Source organism: Sminthopsis crassicaudata, chromosome 3, assembly GCF_048593235.1.
Source record: "Sminthopsis crassicaudata isolate SCR6 chromosome 3, ASM4859323v1, whole genome shotgun sequence".
Classification (NCBI taxonomy): domain Eukaryota; kingdom Metazoa; phylum Chordata; class Mammalia; order Dasyuromorphia; family Dasyuridae; genus Sminthopsis; species Sminthopsis crassicaudata.
In genome coordinates, this window is record NC_133619.1 from 398,092,540 (window position 1) to 398,105,801 (window position 13,262).

At 43.7% G+C, this 13,262-nt stretch overlaps 1 protein-coding gene across 4 annotated transcripts in view; it reads left to right on the forward strand.

Annotated features, from left to right (window-relative positions):
• The first annotated feature begins 7,093 nt into the window (after positions 1-7,093).
• GRIK4 (glutamate ionotropic receptor kainate type subunit 4) overlaps positions 7,094-13,262 on the forward strand; it is a 680,228-nt gene continuing 674,059 nt past the window's right edge. For all 4 annotated transcript variants that reach the window (XR_012488209.1, XM_074302596.1, XM_074302599.1 and 1 more), the window contains exon 1: positions 7,094-7,267. The gene's annotated coding sequence lies outside the window, so the exon portion shown is untranslated. The remainder of the gene's footprint in view (positions 7,268-13,262) is intronic.

The following is a 13,262-nucleotide window of genomic DNA, read 5'->3' on the forward strand; positions in this document are numbered from 1 at the left end:
TCTGTTTTGTTAGATTTTCTTTCTTGTTACTAAAATTGTAGGAGTGAAGTTGGGAAGGCAGGGCTAAAGGGAGAATGTCTCTTTTTCAAGTTCTGTTTCTCTTGTTTAATTAAAAAGAGGGTGATTCCCCTAGTTATTTTTTAATCAAAATAATGTATGTATGTAGATAGTGTGGCTTAGCTGAAGATGCACTGAATTTGAAATGAGGAAATTTGAGTTCCAAGTTCCACTTTTGTCATTTAATTACTAAGTGATCACAAGCACATCACTTGGTCTGTTTTCTCTATTTGTAAGGCAGATATCTGGATCATTATCTGTAATAATCCAGATTTAGTTGCAAGTTCAAATGAGATAATGGATGCTAACCCTAATTTTGAAAAGTATAAAAAGCTAGAGAAATAGAGAAGTTGTGAATATGCATATTTGTTACAAGGGCTTTTGGGTTGTTTTTCCATTTTGCTTCTTCAATGGAAAGTGGGCAGGAAGGTGAAGGAAAATAGAGATGGTCACTTAGGGATATGTTTTCTTAAATGCAAAGAATAGAAGGAAGGTCAGAAAGAAAGACAGGAAGGACCTACTCTGAAAGCTACAGATTGAACTTAGATACTTTATTTTTTCCTATTATTATGCTACTATTCTACCAAATATTTTCTTTTTTTATTATTGCTTTTTATTTACAAGATATATGCATAGGTAATTTTTCAGCATTGACAATTGCAAAACCTTTTGTTCCAATTTTTCCCTCCTTCTCCCCACCCCTCCCCCAGATGGCAGGTTGACTAATACATGTTAAATATGTTAAAGTATAAGTTAAATACAAATGTGTATACATGTCCATACAGTTATTTTGCTGTAAAAAAAGAATTGGACTTTGAAATAGTGTACAATTAGCCTGTGTGAAGGAAATAAAAAATGCAGGTGGATGAACTTATATACTTTAAAAGAAAAATTGTAGTTCTACATTTTCAAGTACAATAGATATAGAAATGTCCATTTTTTGATATTGTCTAAGTTTAGGAATTAACCAAAAAAGTGAACAAGAGAAGTCTTTTACTAGTATGAAAAATAAAACGATAATAATTGAGTTAGAAATTGCCCTCAGGGAGTATCCAGGTGACTTTACAAAGTTAAATCTCTTTTTTTTTCTTTTCCAGGTCAGGACCTATTGGAGAATATAACTGTAATTGGTCTTGGGGCAAATTCAGTTGAGGGGTCGGCAGTAAGGCATAGGAGGTGGTCCTACTACTTGCAGGTGGGGAGAGGTGTGAAAGTGGGCAAGAGAAGAAGGTGGTAATTTTCTTACTTGTTCCCAGAGGACTGGGCAGATACAGGTAGGATGCCTCCACAAGATGACTATAGGTGACAAAGCCCTGTTCCCCCACCTTTAGCTACTAAGTAAAACTATAATATACAATCTAAGAATTCTCTACATGTGCTCCTCCCATCCTTTTTCTAAATATGGGGAGAAGTCAGAGCACATGGATGAGATTGAGAACCCATCAGATATAGTAACAGAAGTTAAAATATAAAGAAATAAGCTCTGTCCTGATTAACGAGGATCTCTATTTTCAATTTAATTCCACTGTGACTATCACTCTTTATGCCCAGAATAATAAAAAGATAAGAAAATGTTGGAGGAAGGAGTAATAGAATAATAAAACTATGTTTTTCAAATGGCAGTGGAAAAGGGTTGGAATTCACTTTAAGTTAGACTTGATCTTTCTGAATTGGATTGGGCAGTATAAAATCTATGACCTGGGACCCCAGTGTCTATGTACAAATTCATCAGTCAGTGAACAAACATTTACTAAGCATCTACTATGTGCTAGGCATTGTACTGAATGCTGAGGATACAAAGAAAACAAAAACAAAACCCAGTAAATGGCAATCCTTGCTCTTAAAAAACACTGAGTTTAATGGGGGAGCCAATATGCAAACTACTATGTATAAGCACAATATACAGGATAAATTTGAATTGATTAACAGAGGGAAGAGATTTTGTTTGTTCTTTACTAATACTGAAAAGTTGGCCCAGAATATCTCAATTTTTGGCCAGAAACTGCTACTTAGGCCATGATGACCAATACTTAGAATTTTGGTTTCATTTGGGACATTGGGGCATAAGTTCAAATAAAAAAAGAAATTATTTTTACAACTTTAATTCTCCCTCTATATTGGTTCCAGGAGGTTAATCCCTTAGGAACGAATCATTTATCTCCTAAAGCAGGTCCTAAGAGCAAGACATTGAGGGGATTATTTTTATTTTTAGAGATTTCCATGGGATTCTCTAGGGTTGGTCTAACTGCATATATACTGGTATAAGATACAAAAAGCACCAGGTTATCAGTCTCTTCTAAAACCTCTGTTTTTTGTAGCTCTGACTCCTTGATTTTGCCAGACAGAAGGGAACAAATGAACGACCCTTTTTATTTGCTGAGTCCAGACAGATGGAAGAAACCTGATTTACTGGCTAGCACCAGCCAGGTGATACTGTGGATAGAGTACTGGAATCAGAAAAACTGGAATTCAAATCCAGGCTCAGGTGCTTACTGCTGTGTGATCCCAGGCAAGTCAATTAATCTCTGTCTGTCTCCTTTTCTTTAACTGTAAAATGGGGAGAGCATCTACCTGTCAAGGCTACTATGAGGATCAAATGAAATATTTGTAAAGTGCTTATCACAGTTCCTGATACATAGAAGTTAATAAATACTTGTTTCCTTTTATGAATGGCTTCTTTTTCTCCCCTTTCCCCAATTATCCTTTATGTTACACCTACAATAAAGCAGAAGGAGAATAAGATGGAGATTACTTTGTGATTCAGTTCTCCAATTTTCAAGATGGAAATGCTATCTCATGTGTATCTTGAATCAGGACTAGATTTTGGAAAAAAGAAAGGGGGATAAAGAAAGGGATGAAAGGTATGTATTTACTTTTCATTTTAAGGTATGATGTTCTGCTCCCTGGGGACAAAGGAGACAGGCACAATCTGAGAGATGTGCTAGGAACTTTAATAGATCATTGGATCACTGAAGTCACTGAGGTGAGGATTTCCTCCATCAAGGCAGATTGCAGCCCAGCCATGCCGGCAGTATAAGAAGGGAGCTCAGGAACTAGCTTCATAGGCCATCTTCTGACTAGTCTGAATAAACAGACAGGGTCCTTGCTTGATTGTAAATATATTTAAGTCCCAATCAGTGTAGCAAAAGATTATTGCCAGCCTGTGTAGAAGATGGAGACTCTACTGTATCCAAAAACATGGCGCAGTTTTTTTAAAATGTGTATACACACATTCACACATATGGTGTCAAATTTCTTGCCTTCTCATTGGATGGGGAAAGGATAGGATGGGGAGAGAATTTGGGACAAAAACTAAAAATAAAAAAAATTTGCCACCATAAAATATTTTAAAACAAGTTTCACACATACAAGTTCATTGATGCCAGGTTAAGAAACCTTATCCTGTAGGTCCTAGATTCCAGAAATAAGTTGGTGTTCCCTTCTTCCCCTTTCTAAGCAGGCTCCTGGGGGAGAGGAGAAGAAGTGAATTAAAATTTTTGATTGACTAGTAACACTGATATTTGGTAGTAGGGAAAGTGCAGAAGCAGCAAAAGAGATGAACTATTATCAGATAGGATGGAAAGTCTAGAAGTGGAGATGACAGAAAACAAAAGGGCAGTGCCATTACACAAGCATTACAAGGGGAGGTCTGGCGCTGTGGGAGGCCATGAATGAGCGATTGCTCGGCTTGACATGAACCACTTTTCCAGCTACATCACTTTCTATGAGGACCACTTAATAAAGATATCATTTTGCTTCCAGATATTCTGGGTAAAAATCCCTAATTAAGGTGCAACTGAACAGAGGACCAATTTTCTCTCCAGAACCTGAAAGTAGTGCTCCTTACTATAGAAGTTCTCTTCTTCTCTCCTCACCTCTAGTAATGAAGCACAATCTTTCTTCCAAGAACAAATAGTTTCTTCTCAGGTATGGTCTTACTAGTCTTCAAAATCTCTGAGGAAAGAGACAGAGATCTTGAAAGTCAGCCAGTCTAATGCCTTCATATTATTAGTGAAGAAATTGGGACTCAAAAATATGAGACTTCCAAAGTCCCATGGTGAGTACCTGCCAGGTTTTCTGTACAACAGGTGATTATTAAGTTTCTACCATCTGTTATGTGAAAGGCACTGTTAGAGCCTACGGACATACGAAAAGATCCCCTGCCTTCAAGGAGTTTACCATTTTCAGTCCAGTATCTTCTGTCCATTTTGCTTAATGAAAAAATAAATTCAATCATATTCAACAAACATCTCCTGTGCACAGGGATTGTATAAAGTGTTGGAGGCATTGACAAGATAAGTGAGTTGTGTCCCACAGAAATCTGAGTCATTTATCTAAGTTCACCACAGAGAAATAATCGAGTGGCTGGAGATATAGTGGTTAAAAAAGCTCTCTTTTTGGAGTCAGAGGACCTGGGTTGGTTGAAATCTTGGCTTTCTCATTTACTGTCAGAATCATCAGTTTCCTAGTCTGTAAAAATAAAGGAGTTGAACTTATTTATCTCTATGACCCCTTCCAGTTCTAAGCCTTTGCTTCTAAAAGCCAGGGTTCTTGACTTACAACCTGAGGTTCCAGGTTTAGAGCTTGGTGTTGTGGGAAGAGCAAAGGACTGAGACTGCTTAAACATACAGTTCAACCACTAAATAATTATGTGACAGGCCATCCTTTATTTTTGAATCTATAAAATGGTGTGAGAACAGATGTAGTAGAATAATGGCCACTATTTACATAGTTCTGTAGGATTTACAAAATACTTTACAAATATCTTATGATGACAACCATGAGAGGTTTTCTCCCCATTTTACAGATGAGAAAACCAAGGTGGATAGCACTGATGTGACTTAAAAGCCTGATTTGAACTTAGATTTTCCTTATTTCAGACTGAATTCTCTTTCTACATTGCCACCCATCTGCTCCTACTATCTGCCTCTACTTTTTATGGCTTTGGCTAGCGGAGAAATCCCCAAACCTTGTTTACAGAATAAAAGCCGCAAAGAACACAATCAAGGTCTCTCTCCTCAGTGACTTTGGGTATCATCGCCAAGTTAAAGATGAGGACTGATACAACGTTATATACATCAGAATGTAAAAAGTACGGAGACTTTCATCCCTCCAGCTGGGGAGGGAGGGGAGGCAGAGTTTGGTTCACTTCAGGAGAGACGGCCTCAGGGAGAGCAGGGACACAAACTCTGCACCTGCTCCTCTCTCCCTTCCTCTTTGCCCCTCGCCCCCCAAGGATTAGTTCTTTCCTACTTCTCATCGTCTCTCCGGAAACCCTTACCCCACTCTTTCCCTAAAATTCGATTTCCTCGTCCTCTGCCCCATCAAGACCTTTTCCCTCCCGCTGCTTCCTCTCTGTCCACCAGGGGGAGCCCTTCGCCCATAGAAGACTGCCCCATTCTTCTAATCCTCCCGGCCCAGAGAGGCCCAGGGATTATTTTGGCTCTTCCCCTGTGCAGCGGAGGAGACTGGCCCTCTCTTCTCTTCCAAAGTTACTAACGCGGGGCTGTTCGGCAGCTCAGTCACCCCTCTGGTTGCGCGAGGGCCCGCTGCGCCCCCGGGTCGTCCTGCTCCTGCGCTGCTCCTTCAGTCTGATATTCTCTGGCCCCTCCTCGCCCTTCTTCAACGCCTCTGGCCCACCTGCTTTTGCATCCCACAGTTGCCCCCAATCGCCAACTCCTTCCTCCGCCTTTCCTTCTCTCCCGCTCCCTGTGCAGCCACAGGTGTGTTCCCTTCTCCAGCACCCAGACTCCGTCCTTCTGTGGAATTATGTCCCTCACACAACACACATTCACATACAAAATCACACACACTCACACTTATACACACACATTCGCACACAAAATCACACACTCACACAAAATCACACACTCACACTCATACACACACACACTCACACACACACACAATCACACACACACACACAAAATCACACACTCACACACATACACACACAAAAATCACACTCACACTCACACACAAAATCACACACACTCACTTATACACTCACACTCACATACAAAATCACACACTCACACAAAATCACACACTCACACTCATACACACATACACACAAAATCACACATACACACACAAAATCACACACTCACACACATACACACAAAAATCACACACTCACACTCACATACAAAATCACACACTCACACAAAATCACACACTCACACTCATACACACACACAAAATCACACATACACACACACAAAATCACACACTCACACACACAAAAATCACACACACACACAAAATCACACACACTCACTTATACACACACTCACACACACAATCACATACACTCACACACACACACAGAGACCTTTCTATATCAATCCCTTACACACTTCCCCTTGCTCACATCCCCTTACACTCCCCCGGATCTAACAGACATATCTCTTACCGCGGCCTCCACACCAGGCCCTTTAGGCCCCTTTGCCCCACATCACACCCCCTCACACGCCCTCCTGCACACGCGCTTGCACACACCTTTCTCACCCGCACCACACACACCCTCTGCACTTACGGCTCCCCCGTCCCCTCACAATGTGCCCCCCCACCCCCTCCCCATGTACGCACCCACACATCCCTTTAGCGCCACATTAGCGTATTCCTTGCCCAGCCCTCACAGCCCACTCTTTACCCACTCTCTTTACACACACCCCCTATCACACACACCCCATAAACACGCCTAACACGCTAACCCTCAAACCCTTTACATATACACCTCTTACCCATGCCCTTCACACACACACACACACACACACACACACACACACACACACACACACACACACACACACACACACACACACACACACACACACACACACACACACACACACCGCTTTTATTCCCCGAGCTCTAACGGCTCTCGCGCTGCCCGCTGCCCGCTGCCCGGTATTGCGCCCGGACGCCCCGCCGCAGTTCCCCGGACTGCCCACCGGGTGTCGCCCCGCGCCTCCCCGGGCCCTCTCTCTCCTCCCTCCCTCTCTGGCTCCCCAGCTCTCTCGCTCGCTCGCTCTCTCGCTCGCTGGGGCCGGACACAGATTGCCTTCAGCTGCCGGCGGATCGGGCTGGAGCCGCGGCGGCGGCTGCTGCGGAAGAAGGGGGGAGGGAGGAGGAAAACGAGAGCCCAGCAGCCGGCTGACCCGCGGCGCGGCCCCCGGTCCAGCCCCCGGAGTTCGGACCCGCTCAGGTAGGGCAGACGCCCCCGCGCCCCAGCCCGGGACCCTCACCGTCCCTGTTTGCGAGGCTCCCCGAGTCTCACCTGTGCGGGGTACCCCGACCCGCGCCTTCCTGCCTCGCCCCCCCACTTGTGCCTGCCCTGCCCGCATCCTCCCTCCCCTCCTTCCTGCCCCGTGTCCCTGCATCCCCATCCCCTCCCCTCCCGGGCATCCCAACCCTGCCTCCTCTCCTCACTCTTGCCCCCTAAGCCCCGTCCCCTACGTCTTTCCCTTCTGCTCTTGGCCCCATCCCTCCGCACCCTCAGTGCTTCCCCTCCCGACTCCGTTCTCCACCCCCGTCTCCTGCATCCTTGTTTTCAGTTTTCAGAACCTTCTTCATCCAGTTCTGTTCCCCTACCTCCTGTATCCTCATCTATCCTACCTCGCCCCCAAACTCCTCTCGCTTTTGTCCCCTTCCAGCCGATTAAGGGCCCCTTTGCCAATTCTTGCCTTCTTTTCTTCTGTCTCCCAAGACGGGCTCTCACCCATACCTCATCCGTCTCTGCTTCTGTCATCTGGATCCCCCTTTCTCATTTCCTCCATCTCAGCCCAATAACCCAGTACCCCCACGAAGTCTCCTTTCCCGACTCTGTGCTTCTCCCCTCCTGGACTCCCATCCACCCGTCTTTCATTCTCTCCCCCACTACCTTGTGCATCCCTGGGGGAGCCTAGCATCCTGCTAGCGTTGACCTCCCTTGGATCAATTGTGCTCCCCCTTCATCCTATCCCAGTTTACTACAACCCAAAATTCGGAATGAGAAGTGAGGGAGAAACTCCAGAACCCCGCAGTGGGGTGTGTGTGTGTGTGTGTGTGTGTGTGGAAGGGGGTGGGGGTGCTGGTTGAGATTCACTCCAGTGAGGCACAAACAGTGCTGTGAAGCTGGAATGGGTCCAGGCCTGGGAGACAGAGGGGTGTGTGTGTGTGTGTGTGTGTGTGTGTGTGTGTGTGTGTGTGTGTGTGTGTGTGTGTGTGTGTGTGTTCTGGAGAGATGGGAGCTGGGGAGCTGGGAGGAAGAGAATTTCTTGCTGGGGGGTTTCACAGCACTTGGAATGCTTCGCTCCCCCCTGGATCCCTGAGAGCCTAAGTCAGAAGGGGAGGAGTTGGAGAGGATCAGGGAAGAGAGTTGACCTGGCTGCCTGAGGTCTGGGAGAAAGGGAGGCTGGCTAGGAGCAGAGTTATCTGGTTGCTCTGACTGGCAGTAGCTAAAGTCATGCAGGCTAAGATCTCTCCCATCCGGACCTCTAGCTGTAGAGATCTTGGCATCTGTTCCCTACGCTGCCATCTTCCTCCAGTGCCTGCTGTCTGGTTGCCACGCTGGTGCCACCTCTCTGTCTCCCTCCAGTGGATCTCCTGAGTACGTGTTTGAGTGGCTTAGATTGAGGGGAAGGGGAGTGGGAGCCTGCGCTGGCTCTCTCTTAGGGGGCGGGGGACACCTGTGCCCCCTGGCGTTTAAAAAATTAGTAGAATGGGACCTCTTCCTCTTTGCCAGACACACACCCCAGCCTTAGCAAAGGAGACCTAGTAGAAGCAAAGAGAGAAAGCCTCACACTACCTGTGGGTTACTTGGGTGGTGGAAACGCCTCCACCTGGACACAGTCAGGTTAGCATTCTCCTGCACAGAGGCCGTCCCTCTGGAGGTGGACATCCCTACGGTGCCAAGGAGGATATGGACTCCTGCTTTATCCCGGGCATCTTGTGGTATGGGAAGGAGGGTGGAATTGACTTCCCTAGTCTCACAAAAACCGGAGGGGACCACTGGGGTCTTCCAGACCAGTGCCATCAGGCTAGCTCTTTCCTGAAGTTGTAGCTCGTTCCTCATACATACTTAATCAGGTTTAGCACTTACTCCTGCAGGCTGAATGGGTTTCTCAAGGTCATGACCCTTTGAGGAATTAATCTAAAATGTACACATTACAGTGTCTGAGTTTGTTTAATTGTTTTTTTTCCCCCCTTTATTCTATTTCTGTTGATCAAGCCTTCCACTGGGAGCCAAGGCCACCGTTCTCCCGTCAGCCTTCTCTCATCTTCTTTCCCTCCCCCTCCCCCAAGTCAGGTTTGTCCTCTGGTTTCAAAGCCCCTGTGCCTGCTGCCCTACTAAGATGGTCAGACAGACAGACAGACAGAGACAAACAGTCACAGAGAGACAGTGAAAGACAGGCACACACAGAGAGGAGAATGGAGAGGGGAAGGGAACAGGAGAGAGGTATTTTTCATTTAATCATTTAGGAAAAGGAGGGAACTTTTGTTTAAAAAGAAGAGAGAAGCTGAGAACATGGCAGCAGTGGGGTTGAGCTAAGTGAAGCTCCCGAGGGAGAAAAAGAAGAGGACCCTTGGGTACTCCCTGACAAAACCTTTACAAATTGTAAAATGATGTTGGCCAACACAGGCTGCAACCCATTGCAGAGGAAGTTGGAAGTAATGCCAGGGATATATTTGGAATCGTCTGAGAGAGGAAAGAAATAGGGGCAATTAGGTGATGCATGGATAGAACTGTGGCCTGGGGTCAGGATACCCTTAGTATCTGTGTTATCCAAGTCACTTAGTCTGTTTGCCTCAGTTTCCTCAATTGTAAAATTAAGAATTGTAAGATGGGAGTACGAACAGTACCTATCTCCTAAGGTTATTGTGAGGATCAAATGAGATATTTGTAAAACAGTAAAATGCCTGGCATATACCCAGTAGGGAATATATAAATAAATGCTTGTCTCCCCACCCTCCCACCCCCAATAAAGAAGAAAATGGTTATGAGCCTGGAGATGAGTAGGTAAATTTTGGTTAATGTGTTTGGGAGAGAATCTTTTGCTATTTCTGCATAACAATGCCTTACCATTTGTATAACACCTTTCAAAAAGCTTTCAAATAGATTATTTCATTTGTTCTTTACTGCAAACCTATGAAAATAGTCAGTGTAGGTTTTAATTATTTCTGGGTTTTTAGATGAGGAAACCAAGGCTGGGGCCCATGCTCATACAGTAATGAGGTAAAGCTGAGTCTCACAGAGAAGCCAGACCTCAGAGTTTAAAGCCACATTGGGGCCATTCTTATCCCTCTAGGGCCTGAGCACAAACCCAGATTTTCAAAACATATAAAGACCAATGCTTTCTCAAGGCTCTGTTCTCCATTTTGGTCCCTAGATCTACGAGAGCTGAGTTACCTGCGTCTGTGCTCTACACATGACATGTTCATTCACTTCCGTAGCCACCTTCTTCCTTTTTTCTGTCCATCTCCATTATCTCTTTTAAAACCTGGTTCAAAATTTACCTTTTTCACAGTTGCCAAGCATCCTGACGAACTCTGTCTAACTTCATTATTTCCTCTGTGTCCCTTTACATGCTCACATTGAAAATTTTTCCCACCTAATTAATGCCTTTGTTTAATTGATTCAAATGAGATGTTTAGAAATTGTTCAAAACTGCCTTATTGGCATATATATGTGTGTCACCCAACTTTTGAATGCTCTGATTTTTAGAAAGTTTTTTCTTAGTTAAAGTCCATGTGTTCCATCTGTCTGTCTGTCTATTTATCTCCCACTCAATCCAAATGCATTTACTAAGTGTCTAATATGTATCCTGCCTTCAAACTTTCTTTATTTCTAAGCCGATTTTCTCTATCTCATTAAACGGCACTTCCGCTTTCCCCAGGTTACCCTGGCTGATAAGCTTAGAACCATTTTTGACATTTTTCTTATTATAAACAAATCCTGCTAAATCTTCCTTTTTTGATGTCTCTAGAATCTCTCTATTCCCATAACTTCCACCATGCTAGATTTTTACAGTAGTTTCCACATTGATTTTCTTGTTTCTAGCCTCTCTTCAGCCTACACCACTGCCAGATTAATTTTTCTAAAACATTGTTTTTGACAAATTGTTCTCCTGCACAAAAGCCTTCACTGCTTCCTCATTGTCTACAACATGAACTGTGAACTCTTTAGTTTGGCATTCAAGGCCCTCTACAGTCCCTAACCTTCTAAATTTATCACCCACGTGTTCTCTGTGAGTCATGCTGGCCTCCTCATTGTCTCCTTGAAATGCTTTGTGTTTTTACAGAATACCGAAGCTCCGTAGGTAGGAACCTTCTATATGTACCTCAGTTGGAATCCCCAACAAACCAGTCTTCACTTGAAGGCTTTCACTTCAGAGGATAACCCATCCTCTGGAGGCAACTATTCTAATTTTGAATTACTCTAATTTGAGGAAATTTTCTCTTAGGTAATGGTGGGTGAACACAGAAGACTTGTACTTTTCAGTCCAATCAATCAACCAATTATTCTCATCTAATTAATTTAATCAATATAATATATGCCATCACTCCTTTATCAAGTAAGTCCATTTCTTTGATTGAGTTATAAAATCAGTGAAAAATGAAAAACAGGTAGGAACAATTCCTAAACACCTCATTTGAATCAATCAATCAACCAAAGGCATAAACAAGGTGGGGAAAAGTCCTCAATCAATCTGAAAGGAGTAAATGATGCTGCAGAGAAAGTGTTTTGGGTCTGGTGGAAGAGAATTTAGTCAGGCTCTGTGGGGCTTGAATAAAAATAACAAACCAGTTTGGAACCTAAGATTCCAATAACAGGCCAGCCTAGGAAGGATAGAGCAGCCCTAGGCAAACCCATGAGAGGAAATCACTTGGAGGGGAGAGGAGGAAAAAGGAGAAAGTTTCTGTCTTTCCTCATCCCCCTTGCCTGGAGGAAGAGATACTCAGTGGTTCTAGAAAAGCAAGTACTAATGGTGTTGTCTACATCAGAGGCTTCTGATGGATAGATGGAATAAATATTTTAATAGTGCCTACTAGGCACTATAGTGCACTATAGGCATTTTATGACTATTATTTCATTTGATCAGAGTTCTGTTCTGGGACCTTTTGTCTCCCTCTATAATATTGTACTTGGTGATCTCATCAGCTCCCATGGGTTTAATCCTATGCTAATGAATCTGAAGCCTATTTGTCCTTCTCCAATCTCTCTGCTGACTTCCAGTCTTATATGTCCCCTGCCTTTTAGACATCTTGAACCTGATGCCCAGTAAACATCCTAGACTCAATATATCCCAAACCGAACTCATTCTTCACCCTAAACACTCCTCACTCACTCCTCACATCTTCCTCATCCTATGGAAGGCAACACCATCCTCCCAGTCCCTCAGGTTTCCACTTAGAAGTTATTCTTGATTCTCACTATCTCATCTCTCTATCCAAGCTGTTGCCAAAGCTTGCACCATTGCAATCTTTCTTGAATGTACCCTCTTCTCTGGCACTGCTTTGGTGCTTGGATTATTGCAATAGCTGCTTGTGGGTCTGTTGATCTTCCCATTTCAGTTCATATTCCATTCAGCCACTAACATGATTTTCCTAAAGGTCAAGTCTGATCATGTCAGTCCCCTATTCAATAACCTCCAATAACGCTCCCATTGCCTATAGGACCAGATATAAAATGCTCTATTTGGCATTCAAAGACTTTCATGCCCTAGTCCTCTCCCACCTTTCCACTTTTTTTTTTACACCTTAAGTTTCCAACATATACTCATTGATCTAGTAACACTGGTTAAGCACTCCATCTTTCAGGTCCTGGCTGTCCCTTAAGCTTGGAATGTGGTCTCTCCTTTGCTCTCCTAATCTCCCTGGCTTTCTTTAAATCCCAACTAAAATCTTACCTTTTACAGGCTTTTTAATTCTAGTGCCTTTGCTCTGTTAATTATTTTATAATTATCCTATATATAGCTAGTTTTGTATATATTTGTTTACATGATTTTTCCCTCATTGGACTAAAAGTTCCTTGAGGGCAGAGACTCTTTTGCCTTTTTTCTGTGTTTCCAGTACTTAATGCAATACCTAGCACATAGTAGGCACTTAATACATGTTTATTGATTTATTCCTTCAATAATTCAGGAGTGAGGAGAAGGGTGTATATCTGCTTTTATTAAACCCATGTTACCACCGAGAAAACTGAGGCAAAGAGAGATTAA